This window comes from Phalacrocorax aristotelis, chromosome W (genome assembly GCF_949628215.1).
Source record: "Phalacrocorax aristotelis chromosome W, bGulAri2.1, whole genome shotgun sequence".
Classification (NCBI taxonomy): domain Eukaryota; kingdom Metazoa; phylum Chordata; class Aves; order Suliformes; family Phalacrocoracidae; genus Phalacrocorax; species Phalacrocorax aristotelis.
This window is the reverse complement of record NC_134310.1, coordinates 3,878,291-3,898,729: the sequence shown is the minus strand read 5'-3', so window position 1 is coordinate 3,898,729 and position 20,439 is coordinate 3,878,291. Positions and strand designations below refer to the sequence as shown.

Genomic DNA, 20,439 nt, shown 5'->3' with positions numbered 1-20,439 from the left:
CCCAGGTCAGCTAAAGCATGTGTGTGGGTTGAATTGTTTTACTTTTTTACCCAGACTGACACCTCCTAAAGTGTCACATGGTGGTAAGACATTGCTCTCTGCTGGAAAAATGAACAGAGAAACTGGACCAAGCCTGAGGTCCCCTCCTGTCCCCCAGGGCACAGATGTGACAAGACAAAGTGGCCGGCAGCAAAGCTGACATCTACCACAGCTTCTTTCCAGCCTTCCATACTCCCTGCAACTAGCTGGGCTGCCTGGCTGAGGAGATAAACAGTGCCTTTTTTTTACACACTGATGTCCTATTGAGTCACCAGAGGTGGAAATGAGACTACTAAGAAAGGTGCAAACTATCTTCATTCCTATTGGAAGTCCTTTGTTAACAGTTAACTTGCAAGGCTAATTCAGGATCACAGAGTTGTCAGCATGGTTAACCTCTTTACTGCTGATCACCACACCTGGAAAGTAGCACTAATACTGCCACAGAGCATGAACTTTGTCACCTTTTGGTACTTCTACTCAGCAGGCAGACTGTGTGCTTTGGCACCGGCATTACTCTGAGCTGTAGGGCTGCTTCCTCTATTTGGCCATAGACTTGTGAGTTCAGCAGCTAAAACCAGTGGGACTCCAAGCTGCAGTCTAGGGAAACCCCTGCATTTCTTCTGTAGTTGAGCAATCTGGGAGTGTTGTAAGGGGCCTCAGGCAAGAATGCACTCAAGGAAATAATCTTCCCAAGCCTGATGGGGAATGTCCTGGAGGGATGCAAACAACCTAGCAGCAGGCGCCAGTCCTAACCAAGACAAAAGGAACTAAGGACATCATCTAGATAAGAGTCAGAACACCAGTTGACACCAACACACCTTGCAACACACTGTGACAAGATTACTCGATGGGCCAACTCATGACCATATGTGGAAGAAGGACTCCACATATGGAGTTCATGGAAAGGACACAAAAAAACACCCCTTCAACAAATCACTAGGGTCCACCAGAGACCACCTGATACCTCTTCAGGAGCTCCTAAGGGACTTAAAATGCACGGGTAATTAAGATGCAGTATTATAATTAGTTCCAGGAAATCTAATGCATATGCATATAACTGAGCAATATAAGCTTTGTCCATCGTGACTTGTGGTATGCATGCTAGGAGGAATTATCCCCCGTGCATCAGGTGCCATAATAAAGAATGCCTGCTTCTTAATACTACATTGGTGTTAAGGAGTTTTATTCCCGATTTTGGTGACAGGAGCAGTAGCTCTCTTGAAACTGTTAATGACTCTGCAAGAATTTAGGTGAACAGAGCAAGTATTAGAAACATAGTTTTCCATATAAAATCAGTGCCATGATTCTTGCACAGTCCTGTAGAGTTCTTTTAACTTTTATTTCCTTTTTTCCCACTGTGACTGCTCTTTGGTGGAACATGGTCTAACAGTCTTCAGAACTAGCATGAGATGGAAGAAACTCCCCAGAAGGAAGATATAGATTAATTTACCCATGTTGAAAAAACAAATCCTCTCAGTATCCATGAGGAAGTGCTTGGCTTCTGTGAGGGTTTCTGTGAGAGAAAACTCCTTGCAAAACTTGTCCATGTGTTACAGGAGAGCTAATGGGCAGATTGCAACTGCATTTGATTCCCTGGAACTATTGGGAGGAAGGGAAGAGAGAGTGTTAAAACATTTCCAGACTATCTCCATGAAGACCTTTTCTTCCTAGGCTTGATGCCAGGTTCTCACAAGAGCCTTCATTTTGAAATGGGGTTGTTTCCCTGGAGGGTAGCTTGATAGAAGTCAGGTTTTTTAGGTTTGTGGTTGTGTGTTTTGTTTTGTTTGGTTTTTAATTTTAAATGTAATATTAAAAGACAAAGAAGCAAATTATCTGCCTTGGTGCCGATGGTACGTCAAAGATTGCAAAGCCCAGGTGCTCTCTTACTGCGAAGTGGATGATTTATAGAAAATTGTAGGCAGAACACATGCATGTTCTGGCAGCTGTAAAGACAGTCCCTCCTTAAATTTGCTAAATCCAACAGTGCTCCTTCTGCCCAGAAATTATTCTTCGTCCTATTTCTTACAACCCTTTGTTGAAGGAAGAGGGGAAGGATGGAAAGGGAAGGAGGGATAAGAATTTGGTCCTGTTTAGTAATCAACTTGTACAGCTCAAAGAAAGAGTTAATGGGAGAGACCCTGTTTGTGTGCTTTGTAATCACTACAATTTGGTCTGTAACTGAGCTGGTATAGTTTTAAGAATAAAGTTCTAATGTACATGATCTCTTCTGTGGCCAATAAAATCTGGGCTCCTTTAAGATTATCTCAGCTTTACCACTCGGATAAAACTTCCTCAGACCGGAGGAGGGATAGTCTCCTTCACTGTGACAGAAGCTTTATGGTTCTACTCTCTCTTCCATCCATATAAATTGCAGTGCTTGAGGGCTCAAGAAATCCCAGCAATGTTCCAGTACTAGTCATGCCCTTATGCTCAAATTGTTTTTTGCCTCACTCCCATACATTGTTTTGGTGAGTATGCATATAGCCCCTAATCTCCCTCTGCATGCACGCACATGCTCTCCAGTGCTAGATGTAAAACTGGAAAGAATTTGATGGTGCTGTAGGAGGAAGCGTGTGTGTGGGAAGATGTGCAAAAGAGGTACCTCGGGACAATGATTATTATTAATGCAAGCAACACTAAATAAAAATTCAGAATAAGGCAGCTTTGTCTTTGGTTTTTTACCTCCATCACAATGACACCATTTCATGATGAACCTTGATTGTTACTTTCTACAGTTTTAAATGATCAGTCACAAAAGCACAGAAACTTGGGGTTGGAAGGCCTGTTGTTTTAAATAGGATTACTTATTTTATTTTGCAGCCAAAACAGTTCACAAATCTAGGGAATATTTTTGGTGCTTGGTAGTATTCTTCTACATGCTTATGAGACAAAAAAAAAAAAAAGGACCCTGTCTTTATTTCTGGGAGAAGACTTCAAAATATATGCCAGAAATGGACAATTTGAGGTTTTTTTCTCTACATCAAATGTAAGTTGGAAGGGGAATTTGAAACTGGCCACATGGTAGATCTGGTTTTATATTTTGCAACCTCCAGCACCCATTATGCCTCCACCCCATTTTATAAGGTAAAAACCCTTGCTTAGGGAAAAATAGCTTCTAGATGTATGTGTCTGAGGGATCACCTCAGGGGCAGATCTGCACGCAGAAACCATTTTTTACCGTGGCTGGAAGAGAGCTATGACTTAGCATAGCGCTCCTCCCGAGCAGCAACCCCAGCACTGTAGGAGCTGCTGAGCGTCCCTGTGCAGGAAGCTTTGGGAATGCAACAGCTTGGAAGGGGCTCTTCAGATCTTTCCCCCTTCTCCTCCTTCCTGGCCAGTGAGTGACTCAGTGCCCCAAACCTTAAATTTTTGTTATAATCTTCCTCCTTTTAATCTCCTTCATTTTCAACACCTCCCATCTCTACCATCTTCTCTTACATCTGTTCTGCCTCATAGATCTCTTTCTTCTTTTCATTCTTTCTTCCCTCCTCTCCCATCTCACTCCTCCTCTTGCTCTTTCCTCGTCTGTTTTCTTTCTTTTTCCTCCTCTTCCCCTACACGTTGTTGTTAGAAAATATTCTTGCACCTCCTGGTGCTCTTGCATTTTGTGTGGTAGGAGAGATTTTCTTCTTTCTTTCTCTCCCCTTGGTAGATCATTATTCAGAGACACAAAATGTATGTGAGAGACGGATATCTCAGGTCATCCGCAGTAAAACAGTGAAAGAAAGGGGGGGGGAGGATCAGGGAAAAGATGGCGATCCTCCATTGCCTGCCAAGGAGCACGAGACTCACAAAGCAACTTCCAAAGCAATAACAAGAAGAGCTAGGCAGAGAGGAGGAGGTGGCAGCGGCATCGGGACGCTCCTGTAAGTTCTTGCAAATAAAACCCATCTCTGATTTGGCATGAGAGAGATTCTCTCATTCGTGTGTGTATGCCGTTTTCACCATATTTCTGTGAAATCCATTCATTCGGCCAGGGGAAGAAAGAGGAAGAAAGGAAAAAAAAAGCAAAGAAAAAAAAGCGGCGTGATTTGTTTGAGAGAGAGGTCTCTTGCATGAAGGAGGAGGTGCTGGTAGTGGGAGGAGGAAAGCGGTTAATTAATTTTTTGTTGTTACATTAAAGGGGGATATGGAGAGATGTGAGATACGAGCAGAGCTTTTTTGGGGGTGGGTGTGTGTGTGTGTCTCTCTCTCTTTCTCTATGTCTGGATGGTGCTCTGTGCGTGATTTGGATCAGAGACGGGAGGGCCACAGAGGAAAGAAAAGCTCCGTGCTGGCACGACTCAGGCAATCGGGTGACCTTCTTTCTGTCTTTGTGTTTTTCCCTCTCCCCCCCTTCTCGTCCCTCACACAGATATTTATGCTCCCCCCCTCCCGACATTAGGATGTGAGGGCTTCTGGCTTCGTCTTGGGTGTGCGTGCGTGGCAGTGGTTTCTTTGAAGGACATTGTTTGGAGGACGACAGCGTTCAGCTGGAGAGCAGAAGCCATTACGCACGCTTTTCCTCCCTTTTCGAGAAAGAGAAGGGAAGAAAGGAAGAAACCCCCTTCTTGTTCGGTCCCCCGATGTCTCTATCTCTCAGACAAGGAAGGGTTTTTCTCCTGCACCTTTCTCCATCACCCACAGCAACTTTCTTTCTTGTCTATCTCCCTCTTTCCATTTCTTTATCTCCCTGTCCTCCATTTGTTAACTGTTTACTTTGGTTTCAGTTTAGACTCCACAACACAAAGCTTCTCTTCCATACACGCATGCGGGCTACAGTCTTTTTATGTCTTGGAGTAACCCCCCCCCCCCCCGCTTCTTAACATTGTGGTTTCTATCCTACACGCGAATCATCCTGGAGTTTCCTATAGATGTGATCTGTTAAAACCCCCGCCCCCGGCCGCCGCCAAGGGGCGGGGGAGCTTTGCATTCGTTTTCTAATGTTTGGAAACAGAAAGACCTTCAAGTTTGAGTGCTTTCTACTGCTGTTTTTGTGTGACTCTGTGTGTGTTATGAAGCTGCTTGCATGTATAAGAGGAAGTGACTAATTTGGCAGAGAGCTGTGATCTGAGTCAGGTAAGCCATGTCATGTTCTCTAGCTACACCAGAAAATGGAGGAGAGCAAGCCGGCTTCCAGTAGACAAGCTGAGATGGGAAGTGCTCCTAACATTATGGATCTCTCCATTTAAAAAAAAAAATTAAGCTTTGCTGGAAATTCCTCCCCCCCGGATTTCTTAATTTTTTTCAATGTACAAGACTGTGATGGGTATTCTTTCTGATTTCATGCTATCAGGAAATGAGAACTGGAGGAAATGAGAACTGGAGGAAATGAGAACTGGAGGAAATTTCCTGGATTGTCCTTCACATAGAGGAAAAACTTATTTTGTTGTTTTTAACTCTTATGCTTCCATGTTGAGGTCACTTTTCTATATATTTTTAATTGGTTAAAGTTAATAGGATTTAAGGATTTGATCAGTTAGCTAAAGAAATAGCGTGTGTGTAATACATTTAATATTTGGAGGCAAGTATTTGTAGCCTGAGGCTGCTCAGGTTTTTCCAGAGAACACTGAAATCTCATTCTTTATGTGGTGACAATGGCCTGAGTTTTGGCATTTTACCTTCTGATGCTCAAAAGCATTCTTTTTTTCTGGATGTGCTTTAATATGGAACATTTTCCTTCACTCCCTAGGTTGCATATTTATAATACTGGAAAGCTTTCAGGAGGCTTCTCAGTACCATAAAATGCATAATTCCTTGCGGTGGGTGTGTGTGTGGAATGGCAACTTTCATGGTGCTCTTTTTTGGTGTCTTACAATATGCTTTTTTTGAAAAACATAACAAGGATGTTGCTGGAAGCTTTTGTGTCATGGCAGTTGAACAGGAAGTCTTTTTTTTTTTTTTTTTAAACCTACCTTTTAATCTGGAATAGTTTAGGGTAGTCTCACACGTGGCCTTTTTTTCCCCACCAACATCAATTGCACATTGGTTGCATAGTAGATTCAGTTCCTCAGAATTTCAAATTAAATGCTTTAGTGTCTGAGCATCTTAAAGTGCAACTCCATGAGGAAAGTATCAGATGGAATACTCAGAAGAGCTTGAGAGGAAATGTGAAATATAGATGTATGTATGGTAGAATGAATACAAGTAACCATGCTTCCATCAAGAATAGAAAGATGGTAGTGGTTAGTGATGAATTCCAGCTGCTGCAAGGTTAAAATGAATGCTCATTTTATTTTGTCTAGCAAGAAATTGTTCTGTATGTAATATAACATACTTTGAAAATATATTGCATTATCAGTTATGTACTTCTTAAGTTCTGATTGCAGATGTGTCACCCAAATTACTGAGAAACTATAGTTATCTCCATATCTTTGAGATAAAGTCCTTTGTGAGGTGGGCCATGGAATGTACAATTTCATATATGTTTAATGTAACGCTGCGACTGAGTGAAGAGGGACAAATTAACTGTTTTTTCCTGATGTGATGGTGATGGATGCAATTTGCCAATCTTAGTAAGGGCCTAAATCAGCACCCGTTGAAGGAAATTAAAGGTTCCTCACTGAACTGTGCTGGTTTGGGTCAGATTCTAAATGTCCATCCTCTCTGTTATGTATAGAGTATTCTTAGATATTTATCTTTATTTTGTATTGTGAATTGCCTCATATTTTGAGGGATCAACTCAGTGCTAGTACTATAATTCCTCACACCTGGTGACAGACACCCTAGAAAACCAAAGGTCATCACAACAGATATAATGTTTGAGTTGTGGTGCATGTGGTTTCATTTCCATAAGGGTGTTCTTCCTTGTTCTCTAAAGAGATTTCAGTCTTAGTCTCATAATTACTGCTAATGATGTTGCTCGCTGTAATTATACCCAGACTGAAACTGGTTTACCTTGCTGTCAGAAGACTAGTTAAGAGACTTTTTTTTACTAATTTTACAAAGCAGTGAGCTAAAGGAACTTTGGGAAGATGGTATTGAAAAATGCTAGTCACCGTTAGTTCATGAATTTTGCAATTGACATTAATTTTTTATTACAAACCATTGGTTTGAACCAGCTTTTGATTTGTGGCCATTCAGAAACTTTCCACAGTTTTAGAAAATTTGCATTCATAATTTATTCTATAGTATATGAACTTGAATTTCTTGATTACCTTTTTTAGGCCCATTAGAAATAGTCCACAGATCACCACTTAAAAACAGTACCTTAAACAATTGATTTCCTTATATGTTACCATTAGACTTGTAATTAATTACATTACTGAGAAACGTCAGATTTAAAAGGTCACACTTAGCATTTATTCCATCAATTTGAAATTATATTTTTATATGTGGGGGAAAGTAAAAAATGTTGTGTATGGGCGGTTAGGATATGAAGAATGCAAGTACATAATTGGATGATGGATGGAAAGTAGAGCTACTGCAAACAGAAGTATTGGGGGTTGTTTGTTTGGGTCTTTTTGAAGTATTATTATAATTCACTAAAGATAGAACCAAATTTAATGGTGTTGTGGCCTTTGACTTAAAGGAAGATTGATGGTTGGAAGCCATGAGTGGATCGTAAGATAGTTAGCTAAGAAATATTGGATGGGAATTGTAATATCTGTCAAATGTCCAAACATATATGTAGAGTATGTTTGGCCATAAGGAATGGACAAGTTGAATTTTTAGACTTACAGAGGAAATTGGAAGCACACCAATTTTATTATAGTACAAGCTACAGTTTGAGGAAGGTTACTTAGGAAAAAACCCTCAGATATTTCTTAAAGTTTGGAACTCCCAGAAACAGGTATAAATACTCTATTCCTCCAATGGGTTTTGGTTTACAAATAAAACCTGTAGGATTACAATATTATTTGAGATTGTTCTAATTTGCAGTAATACTTTCTCTGCGTGTTCTGGCAGATAACTTCTCAAATAAGCAAAACAGTGCTTCGTAGTATGAAACTGTGGGGGAAGGACTTAAATCTGTGAAACTGGTGAATAGCTATGTAATATTAATTAGCTAGCTTTTTACTGTTATGAAACCATCACTAACCAAATGTACAGACAAAAAATATAGATGTATAATTTAAAAAAAAAAACCAACCCACTGAAATAGTAAAAAGAATAATTTGAAATATTGCAGAAGAAGGAGATCCTCTTTTGATAGATCAGGAACAGTTTACAAAGAACATTAAGCTGTAAAATGTTTTTATGTTTTAGTTATTTTGTTCTAGATGTTGTTTTGTACTTATAGTGCATCATAGTAGGAAGTCATATAAACATTTTAATGGAAGATTCTCTATTGGACTGAAAGAGTCCATTTTGTAAACTTGTTACAGATAAAAACTATTCTGCTAGTGACAAAACTGAATGGTTTGCTTAACACTGTTGTGGGTTAGCCTTGGCAAAGGGCCAAACACCCACCCAGCTGCTCCCTCCCTCTCCTCAGTGGGATGGGGGGGAGAATAGGATGAGAAGGCTTGTGGGTCAAGATAAAGACAAGGAGATTGCGTACCAATTGCCATCATGGGCAAAACAGAATCGACTTGGGGAAAATAAATTTAAGTTATTGCCAATTAAAATAGATTTGGGTAGTGAGAAACAAAAAGAGAAACATTAAAACAACACCTTTCCTCCCCCTCTTTCCCATGCCTAGCTTCACTCCTTCATTCCAGACTCCTCTACTCCCCATGAGCAGCGCAAGGGGCTGTATGGTCAGTACATAACATTTCCTCTCTGCTGTTCCTTCCCTTTCATACTTTTCTCCTGCTCTGGTGTGGGCTCTCCTACAGGCTGCAGTCCTTCAGGAAAAAAGTCTGCTCCAGCATGGGTTCTCCACGGGCCACAGTTCCTTCACAAAATATCCATCTGTCCTGGCATGGATTCTCTACGGGCTGCTGTGAATATTTGCTTTAGTGCCATGGAGATGACTACTCCTCCTTCTCACACAGAGGTGCCACAAATTCTTTAATCAAGGAGGTGGAGAAGGTGGTGTGATGCTGCTGGCAGATGTGGTTAACATTATAAACAGTTGAATGTCAGCATAGTACTCCTCCAAACTTGTTGACTGTTGAAAATAAAATGTTCCAGAAGACCTAGGAGAACAGGAAGAGATAAAATAGCATAGTTTGTATGCCAGTACTGAAAGAAGAAAAGTGTGAGGAAGTGAGATGATTATCATAAGTTGAGCTACCTTGTTAGTTGTAGTGAAAAGGCTTTAATAGAAGTTTCTGAATGAGGGGATTTGATTTCTAAGAATAATTCAGTCTTCATTTATGTCCTGAGCTTTGGAAGTATTATTCTGCCTTTTAAGCTTGTGTTTGAGATACTGAATACATGAGTAAATAAAGAGTCAACTGAGATTATTTTGGGTTTTGTACTGTTTTGTTTTTTTAACTTCAGAAGTGGTAGCAAAGACTCCAAGTCTGCTACTCATGTCTTTAGTTTTATGAAGCTATCGCAGATGTTGCAGTACAAACTCAACTCTGAAGGGGTTTGAAAGAGGGGTTTTGAGATGGAGAAAGGAGAATCTTGTTTCCAGTTTAATCTATTTGAAACACTCAGGCTTGTATGTGGTTTTTATTTTAAAAAATAAGGTTTTTAATAAAATGCAAGAATGTTTTATTGTTTGTACAGTAGCTTGTTCAATTTGAGATGGTATTGTCTAATTATTGCCATGTCCTTTAAAATATTCTTGCCTAATCACTTATTGAAGAAACTTTTCTTTAAGTAATCTTTAAAAAAAAAATTTCCTCCCACCATGGGAGGTCATGTTTCCTTTGTAGTAATTTCTGAGATGTGATAGTTAACTGAACCTCAGTCCAAGATACAGCAATAAAAGCCATGCCTTCTGTTTCCCTTTGATCTAGAAACCATTTTTGAGTAGTCTTCATGATGTAATCATGGACAGTTGATTTCTAGAAGAAATATATTAAGTGATTGACTGGGGCTAAAAGTTTATTCTGTGAAGAGGAGGGAAAGGTCCTTCAAGGAAGACAAGCAGTTTGGGTCAGCATTAGTAGAAATAGAAAATAGGCCAAACTCTTCAGCAAAAATAAGACTAGGATAAGGCATGCCATAATTACATGTAGTGGAAACTTGTTGTTAATATAGTGATTGCATGGGATAGAGAGGTGGGAGAATGATTTTGCAAGAGAAAATAAAGCAGATATTACAAAGATTGATAAAGAAAGACAGAATTCAGTGTGCTCCTGATAATATGAAAGAGAAGATTTTGTATTGAAAGATACTAAAAATGGAATCTGGTGTTAACTGTTTCCATGATCTTGTGGAAAATAGGGGCTTCATTGCACTGGTTCAATGAGCAAAGTCTTTACTGATGATAATATTCTTAGGGTTCGGGTAGTTTTGCTTTGGGATGATACCAGTAATCATGGGAAGAAAGCATCATAGGGTAGTAGTGCTTGCTGGGAAGTAGATGGGTCATACTGCTGGAACACAATAAATCACACAATAAATCAGTTGCCATGATTAAAAACTGTGTCTTTGGGCCTCCTGCAAGAAGTAACAACTATGGTTCTTCTGCAAATTGTTCCCTGATCTCTGATTTTTGGCAAAAGAAAGAGGAGGATAGGGGAAGGAGATAGTGGAAATGTATATTACAGCAGCAAGTACATGTTTTTTCTGTAGCTTATTTATTAAATAAATGAAAATGCTAAGGGAAGACTGTATGTGCTTGTAGATTCAGGTCAAGAGTGAGTGCTGTTTGATATGCAGGGTGGTGTATTTTTAATTACTTGAAAGATGGTTGGTCTGCTGAAGGTTTTAATTTAATGTCAAGCTGGGAAAGGAATCATTAATATCAGGCTCACTGCAGTCTGGATGCCATTTCAGTTGTCTGGTAATGAAGCTAAAGAAAAAGCAAGTATTTTTTCTTTTCTGCCTTCTTCCTCTTGTTAATTTAATTCCATATTTTCTAACCCAGATTAGGCAGACATTCTAGAGTGACTGGTAAAGTTGATTAACTCACTTGGTGGTTGACTAACATTTTCTTCCTTCTTTATTTGAACAAAGTGGATGTTCCAGTCCAGGCTAGACTTGTGAGACTGCTTAGAGTGATGATCATAGAATCATTAAGGTTGGAAAAGACCTCTAGGATCATCAAGTCCAACCGTCAACCCAACACCACTATGTCTCCTAAACCATGCTCTGAAGTGCCACATCTATGTGTCTTTTAAATACCCCCAGGGATGTGACTCCCCCACCTCTCTGGGCAGCTTGTTGCAATATCTGACCACTCTTTCAGTAAAGAAATTTTCCTAATATCCAATCTAAACCTCCCCTGATGCAACTTGAGGCCATTTCCTCTCGTCCTATCGCTTGTTACTAGGGAGAAGAGACTGACCTCCACCTCACTACAGCTTCCTTTCAGGTAGTTGCAGAGAGTGATAAGGTCTCCCCTCAGCCTCCTCTTCTCCAGGCTAAACCCCCCCAGCTCCCTCAGCCGCTCCCCATCAGACCTGCTCTCTAGACTCTTCCCCAGCTCCGTTACCCTTCTCTGGACACGCTCCAGCACCTCAATGTCCTTCTTGTCCTGAGGGGCCCAAAACTGAACACAGTGCTTGAGGTATGGCCTCACCAGTGCTGAGTACAGGGGCACCATCCCTGCCCTGCTCCTGCTGGTCACACTATTCCTGATACAAGCCCGGGTGCTGTTGGCCTTCTTGGCCACCTGGGCACTGCTGGCTCATGCTCAGCCAGCTGTCAACCAACAAGCCTCTTGTGGTCTGTGCTGTAAATCAGATATGGATGTTTCTTTATCATTTCCAAAGATGATTTGTGTTGTGTTGGGCAGATTGCTTCTGTCCAGAACTTAGAGTGACCTCTGAATATTTATTTATTTAAACTTAAATTTGAATTCTTCAGATCCTTTCAGATTCAGCTATGGCCATGTGACTCTTCATAACTGGGTTTTAAGGGTCTCTGACCAACCACCTAAGAGACTAAAGAAGTAGTGGTCACCTCTGAAAATCTTGCTCTTAATTTGTTGCATTCCTTTAACCCTGGGTTGTGGTTTGGCTGACAACTCAGCCCCACACAGCTGCTCGCTCACTCCCCCACTGGCAGGATGGGGGAGAGAATCAGAAGGGTAAAGCTCGTGGGTTGAGATAAGAACAGTTTAATAATTAAAATGAAACAATAACAACAACAGCAGCAATAATAATGCAATGGAAAGGAAAACAATGAGAGGTGCAAAACCTGGGGCAGGGGGCAGAATAAACAACCAAAAGAAACCACACATGATGCAACCGCTCAACACCTGCTGACCCAATGCCACCAGTCCCCAAGCTGCAACTGCCCACCTGCGCCCCACCAACTGCCCTGGTTAATGTACTGGCCATGGTGTCACATGGTATGGAATGAATATCCCATTGGCCAGTTGGGGTAAGGTATCTTGGCTGTGGCCCCGCCCCTCCTGGTCTCTTGCCCACATGGCAGAGCATGGGAAGCTGGAAAGGTCCCTGACTATCACAGGCACTACAGTGAAGAGAATTAGCCCCTTCTCAGCCAAAACCAGCACATTCTCCACCCCTTATTCCATACCATTTACACCATGCCCAGGTCCCATACCATCCAATACAACCTTACCAACCACCACCCCTCCCCTTCCCATCCTTTAACATAATACACAGACATCATTCCCTCAGTTCATGGACCTTCCCTGTAAAATGTCCATTAACATGTCCATTGAGTTCACCCCGTCCATGACTCTGGGCTCCATCTGTTGTATCAGTCTTTCAGGGTGGAAGAGATGGTGTGTGTGGCATTGGGTTGCTGCATACCGAGTCAGTCTTCCTTCCATCACTGCTGCACTTTGCTTGTTTCACAGTTCATCTTCCATGAACTGGGAGATTTCTACTGTGATATCATTGATACAACATAGAGATGACACACAATATTATATAGCAGTTTGCATTGTGCCATTCAGTTCATTGGCTGTTTTTGCCCAAAATCAAATCCCCTTGAGGCACACACCGGACTCCTCCATCCTCCCGCATCACCCACCAAGTGCACCCAGGTCCTCAAGCAAAAGCAATCCCATGAAAGGGTTTGCCTTTGCCTGAGGCAGGAAGAACACAGACTGTTTTGCCCTGGATATTCTTTGCGTGCACTACAGGGACTCTATCCCCTTCCACAGTAAGTAAGGGTTCTGACTGGGCAGGGCCAGCTCGATTGGCAGATCCCCTCGTGTTGACTAACCACGTGGCTTTTGCTAAATGTGTATCCCAGTGCTTGAATGTTCCACCCCCACTTGCTCTTAGCGTAATTTTTAACAGTCCATTGTACCGTTCAATTTTCCCAGAGGCTGGTGCGTGATAGGGGATGTGATACACCCACTCAATGCCGTGCTCTTTGGCCAAGTCTCTATGAGGCTATTTCGGAAATGAGTCCCATAGTCTGACTCAATTCTCTCTGGGGTGCCATGTCGCCACAGGACTTGTTTTTCAAGACCCAGGATAGTGTTCTGGGCAGTGGCGTGGGGGACAGGATATGTTTCCAGCCAGCCGGTTGTTGTTTCTACCATTGTAAGCACATGGTGCTTGCCTTGACGGGTCTGTGGGAGTGTGATATAGTCAATTGGCCAGGCCTCCCCATATTTATATTTCAGCCATCGTCCCCCATACCACAGAGGCTTTACCTGCTTCGCTTGCTGGATTGCGGCGCACGTTTCACATTCGTGGATAGCCTGTGCAATAACATCCATGGTCAAGTCCACCCCTCGATCACAAGCCCACCTGTATGTTGCATCTCTCCCTTGATGGCCTGAGGTGTCATGGGCCCACCGAGCTAGAAATAGTTCACCCTTCTGTTGCCAGTCCAGATCCACCTCAGCCACTTCAATCTTGGCAGCCTGATCCACCTGCTGGTTGTTCCGATGTTCTTCAGTGGCCCGGATTTTGGGGACGTGAGCATCCACATGCCGTACCTTTACAACCAGGTTCTCTACCCGGGCAGCAATATCTTGCCACAATGTGGCGGCCCAGATGGGTTTGCCTCTGCGCTGCCAGTTGCTTTGCTTCCACTGCTGTAACCAGCCCCACAGGGCATTTGCCACCATCCAGGAGTCAGTATAGAGACAGAGCACTGGCCACTTTTCCCGTTCAGCAATGTCTAAGGCCAGCCAGATGGACTTTACCTCTGCAAACTGGCTCCATTCACCTTCTCCTTCAGCAGTTTCTGCTACTTGTCGTGTAGGACTCCATACAGCAGCCTTCCATCTCTGGTGCTTTCCCACAAGGCGACAGGACCCATCAGTGAACAGGGCATATCACTTTTCATCTTCTGGCAGTTTGTTATACGGTGGGGCTTCTTCAGCACATGTCACCTCCTCCTCTGGTGATAATCCAAAATCTTTGCCTTCTGGCCAGTCCAGAATCACTTCCAATATTCCTGGGCAACTGGGGTTTCCTACTCGAGCCCGCTGGGTGATCAGTGCAACCCATTTACTCCACGTAGCATCAGTTGCATGGTGTGTAGAGGGGACGTTTCCTTTAACATCCAAGCCCAGCACTGGCAGTCAGGGTGCCAGGAGCAGCTGTGCTTCGGTATCAACCACTTTTGAAGCAGCTCAAAACCCCTTCATATGCTGCCAATATCTCTTTTTCAGTTGGAGTATAGCGGGCTTCAGATCCTCCTTATCCCCAACTCCAAAACCCATGGGGTCGACCCCGGGTCTCCCCTGGCGCTTTCTGCCAGAGGCTGCAGGTAGGGCCATTCTCCCCGGCTGCAGTGTAGAGCACATTCTTTACATCTTGTCCTGCCCGGACTGGCCCAAGAGCTACTGCATGAGCTATCTCCTGTTTAACCTGTTCAAAGGCTTGTCGTTGCTCAGGGCCCCATTTGAAGTCATTCTACTTCCGGGTCACTTGATAGATAGGGCTTATGATCAGACTGTAATTTGGAAAGTGCATACTCCAAAAACCCACAACGCCCAAGAAAGCTTGTGTTTCCTTTTTGCTAGTTGGTGGAGACATGGCTGCTCTTTTGTTGATCACATCCATTGGACTCTGATGACATCCATCTTGCCATTTGATTCCTAAGAACTGGATCTCTTGTGCAGGTCCCTTCACCTTACTTTGTTTTATGGCAAAACCAGCTTTCAGAAGGATTTGGACTATTTTCTCTCCTTTCTCAAAAACTACTTCTGCTGTGTTGCCCCACACGATGATGTCATCAATGTATTGAAGGTGTTCTGGAGCTTCTCCCTGTTCCAGTACAGGCTGAATCAGTCCATGGCAAATGGTAGGACTGTGTTTCCACCCCTGGGGCAGTCGATTCCAGGTGTACTGGACGCCCCTCCATGTGAAAGCAAACTGTGGCCTGCACTCTGCTGCCAGAGGGATTGAGAAGAATGCATTAGCGATATCAGTTGTGGCATACCACTTGGCTGCCTTGGCCTCCAGTTCGTACTGAAGTTCTTGCATGTCTGGCACAGCAGCACTCAACGGTGGAGTGACTTCATTCAGGCCACGATAGTCTACTGTTAGCTTCCACTCCCATTAGACTTCCGCACTGGCCATATGGGACTGTTAAAGGGTGAGTGGGTCTTACTGAGGTCTTCTTGGCTCTCCAGTCAATGAATGAGTTCATGGATGGGAATCAGGGAGTCTCTGTTGGTGCAATATTGCCACCGGTGCACTGTTGTGGTGGCGATTGGCACCTGTTCTTCTTTGACCTTCAGCAACCCCACAAGAGAAGGGTCCTTTGAGAGACCGGGCAAGGTAGACAGCTGTTTAATTTCCTCCGTCTCCAAGGCAGCTACATCAAAAGCCCACCTGTAGCCTTTTGGGTCCTTGAAATACCCTCTCCTGAGGTAGTCTATGCCAAGGCTGCACGGAGCCTCTGGGCCAGTCACAATGGGGTGCTTTTGCCACTCATTCCCAGTTAGGCTCACTTCGGCCTCCAATACAGTTAGCTCTTGGGATCCCCCTGTCACTCCAGCAATGTTGATGGGTTCTGCCCCTATATAGTTTGATGGCATTAAGGTGCACTGTGCGCCGATGTCTACTAAAGCTTTATACTCCTGTGGGTTGGACGTGCCAGGCCATCGGATCCACACAGTCCAGTAAACCCGGTTATCCCTTTCCTCCACCCGGCTGGAGGCAGGGCCCCTCTAGTCTTGATCATGGCAGTCACAACTCACTTCCTGTAAATGGGAATCAAGAGTCCCTCTATTATGCTTAGAAATAAAATCAGCGCTTCTACTCCTCTGTCTGGGGACCTGCTCACTGGAAATTGGAGCATCAGCTTTCCTGGAAGAGCCTCCCTGAGTGACTGTTCTTCCTTGCAGTTCATGCACTCGTGCCTGTAGGGTCGAGGTGGGCTTGCCATCCCACTTGCTCATGTCCTCTCCGTGATCACGCAGGAAGAACCATAGGGTGGCCCGTGGTGTGTATCCTCTCCTTTTAGCCAAAGGACGCTTATTCCTAACAGCTGAGACACTACTCTGTAGAGGTGGGGAGTAGGACAGATCTTCTTTGAGTTGCTGGACCTCTCGGGACAGTTTCTCCACAGCAGAGATGAGTGAGGAAGAGATATTTGTTTTGTAATCCCGGAGTCTATCAATCACCTCTGCCACCGTTGGTGTCTCGTCATCTTTCCAGGACATGACTGCCAATGAGTTTGCATGCTTCGATGGTGCGCTCCGTACAAACTTCCACCACATGGGTCGTGTGCCCTCGGCTTCATCTGGATCTTTGGATGACCGTTGATCATCCAGGTCACCATAAATCACCTCAAGCGCAGCTAATTCCCCCAGATACTGGATGCCTTTCTCCATAGTTGTCCATTTTCCTAGACAATATTTAACATCTTCTTTAAAGGGATACCTTTCCTTCACTCCGGACAGGAGTCGCCTCCAGAGGCTGAGGGCTTGTGGTTTTTTCCCAATTGCTTTGTCAACGCCCCCTTCCCCAGAAAGGGATCCCAGTTGTTTGGCTTCTTTTCCCTCTAGTTCCAGGCTACTGGCCCCATTATCCCAGCATCGGAGCAGCCAGGTGGCAATGTGCTCACCTGAACGATGGCTGAAATTTTTTGCATATCTTGCAACTCGCTCAAGAACAGGGATTAGGTGGTCTCTATTTCATTTATGACTTCTTCCTCCTCTTCTCCTCATGACGGCCCTGCTTCTTCATCATCCCGTTCTAAGCGAGTTGACGTCCGCTTCCAATATTTCGTCTTGTGTATGGGGGCAACTGATACTGGTACGGGTTGATTCTCTGAGCCAGCTCCAGTACTTGTCGTGGGGGTTTGAGTAGCTGCAGTGCCTGTCGTCAGGGCTGGAGTGACTACAGTGCCAGTCACTTTGCCTTTCAATCCAGAGACATTCTCTTCCCCTTGGGAGCACTGAGTACTGTTGAGCAGGGCTCGGTACGCATGGGCCAGGCCCCAGCATGTTGCAGTTATCTGTGTCTCTCTGGAGTTCCCAGTGTAACAACATACTTTCTCCAAATATTCTACTAGTTTTTTAGGATTCTGCACTTGTTCGGGGGTGAAACTCCAAAACACTGGGGGTGCCCACTGCCCTAGGTATTTGCCCATGCTATCCCACATGCCCTGCCACTCGTAACTATCAAGCCTCGGGGCAGATTTCTGGGTGATATTCTTAAGTTGCTTAGTCAAAACCAAAACAGCATGCCCAAAAACTAACAATAAGTGCACCTTAACCACCCAAGGATGTTCAAGATACAAAAAGGTGGTTGTAATAGAGGCAGAGACATCATAGAACAAAGTTGCAAAGGTACTATTCTGTATTTCCTCCATATAAAATCTCTCCGAGGAGGAGGCATAATTGCTAATTGCCTCAACAAGGTGGCATCCAAAGTACAGTAACGGTTTCAGCAAAAAACCCAAATACTAGATAAAGCTGAAAACGAGTGTTTGTATAACAAATCTCTTGGGCAAATTGTTACTAATCACAGCAGAAGACAGCAGACTAAACAAACCAACACCAATCTTTAACACCAGCTGCAAAAAGGACAACATGGTGCTGTGACCAGCAGCTGTTATTATCTCCAACCCTTGAGCCCCACGTTGGGTGCCAAAAAGACTGTCGTGGTTTAGCCGGCAGCTCAGCCCCACACAGTCGCTCGCTCACTCCCCCACCGGTAGATGGGGGAGAGAATCAGAAGGGTAACGCTCGTGGGTTGGGATAAGAACAGTTTAATAATTAAGATTAAAAGAAACAACAACAGAAATGCAATGTAAAGGAGAACAATGAGAGGTGCAAAGCCCCGGGGCAGGGGGGAAGGGAGGGGGGAGGGGAACGAACCGCAGAAACAAACCGCACGCGCCGCAGCCGCTCACCGCCCGCCGACCCGACGCCACCCCTCCCCGAGCTGCAGCTGTTTCCCTTAATATACTGGTCATGGTGTCACGTGGTATGGAATGAACATCCCATTGGCCAGTCGGGGTCAGCTGCCTCAGCTGTGGCCCTGCCCCCCCAACCTCCCACCGACGCGGCAGAGCGTGGGAAGCTGGAAAGGTACCCGACCCCCACAGTGAAGAGAATTAACCCCCTTCTCAGTGAAAACCAGCACACTGGGCAGCTGGGGTTTCCTACTCGAGCCCGCTGGGTGATCAGTGCAACCCATTTACTCCACGTAGCATCAGTTGCATGGTGTGTAGAGGAGACCCTCCCTTTGAACATCCAGCCCAGCACTGGCAGTCGGGGTGCCAGGAGCAGCTGTGCTTTAGTATCAACCACTTCTGAAGCAGCTCAAACCCCTTCATATGCTGCCAATATCTCTTTTTCAGTTGGAGAATAGCAGGCTTTGGTCTTTCTGTATCCCCGACTCCAAAACCCATGGGGTCGACCTCGGGTCTCCCCTGGCGCTTTCTGCCAGAGGCTGCAGGTAGGGCCATTCTCCCCGGCTGCCATGTAGAGCATATTCTTTACATATTGTCCTGCCCAGACTGGCCCCAGGGCTGCTGCACGGACTATCTCCTGTTTAGTTTGTTCAAAGGAAGTATACCCTGTACTCCCCAGCAGAAAAATAAGCATAGTATAGGATTTCAGAGGAATATTGGCAATTAAGGCCATGGTGCTGGATTCTACTGCTTTGTGTTTTGAAATATAATAGAAGGGGGGGAGGAAACTTCAGAGTGTGGTTTTGATTAGTGAAAGTGGCACATCTGGTTTATTGTTTGCAGACAACATGGAGATCTGTGTGAATGGAGAAAACTCTCACTCTTTCTCTGTGTCACATTGGTCATTCTGACTGATTACCAGTTCTCAGATATTTTGCTGACTATGGTCTGTATGGAAGAGGAGACTAATTGTATACAGTATCTACATAGTTTAGTTGGGAGGAGAGAAATAACCATAGAGTGTCTCATTCTACTGGGTTCTATTTTTGTGTGTGTTGTATGATGAGGAATAGTTGGAAAATAAATAAATGGCAATATATAAGATAGTTTGTCTTGCCTAGGTTAATTAGAAACTCCTATCTCACATTCTAGTTTTTTCCTTGCTTTTCTACATTTGGGTGGCTTTGGCATAGGGTATATAACTTCAAGTGCTGATGTGCCCTGACATCCATTCTTCTATTATATCCAGTTAAAGAACTTGTTTAGTGTAAAAATGTTAACAAATGGCTGATAGAAAATTGAGAGTAGCCAGACAGCTCTCAGTCTAGTTAATTAGCTCTCAACTGCTGAATTGTTACTATCTTCTCATACAGTTGTAAAACCTAGAACTCACAACAGTGCAAGAAAGGGTTTGAGTTCTTGTCCAGGAGTGCATCTCAAAAGTTAAATTAATGTAATTTGAAGTCAGTGTGGACCAATTCCTTTTGGTCTATTGAACTTTTATCTTTGGTGGGAGAAGTAGAGTAAGGAGACAGCATGTTGCCTTTCAGGTCATATAGAGGTTAAGTTTCTTTGCAGTTCATCCTGGAGGTCATCTCCAGGCACGTAGAGGAAAAGAAGGTTATCAGAAGTAGAATCATAGAATCATAGAATCGTTAAGGTTGGAAAAGACCCTTAAGATCATCAAGTCCAACTGCTAACCTATCACTGCCAAGTCCACCACTAAACCATAGCCTCAAGCACCACATCTACCCTTCTTTTAAATACCTCCAGGGATGGAGACTCAACCACCTCCCTGGGCAGCCTGTTCCAATGCCTGACTACCCTTTCGGTGAAGAAGTTTTTCCTAATATCCAACCGAAACTTCCCCTGGCGCAGCTTGAGGCCGTTTCCTCTCATCCTACCGCTTGTTACTAGGGAGAAGAGACCGACACCCGCCTGGCTACAACCTCCTTTCAGGTAGTTGTAGAGAGCAATAAGGTCTCCCCTCAGCCTCCTCTTCTCCAGACTAAACAACCCCAGTTCCCTCAGCTGCTCCTCATAAGACTTGTTCTCCAGACCCTTCCCCAACCTCGTTGCCCTTCTCTGGACACGCTCCAGCAC

At 44.0% G+C, this 20,439-nt stretch overlaps 1 protein-coding gene across 7 annotated transcripts in view; it reads left to right on the top strand.

Annotated features, from left to right (window-relative positions):
• Window positions 1-3,270: 3,270 nt before the first annotated feature.
• The window catches only part of LOC142049645 (zinc finger protein 462-like), a 141,230-nt gene continuing 124,061 nt past the window's right edge, over window positions 3,271-20,439 (top strand). For 5 of the 7 annotated variants that reach the window (XM_075077532.1, XM_075077530.1, XM_075077529.1 and 2 more), the window contains exon 1: window positions 4,857-5,097. The gene's annotated coding sequence lies outside the window, so the exon portion shown is untranslated. The other 2 variants (XM_075077528.1, XM_075077527.1) reach the window with 2 other exon arrangements.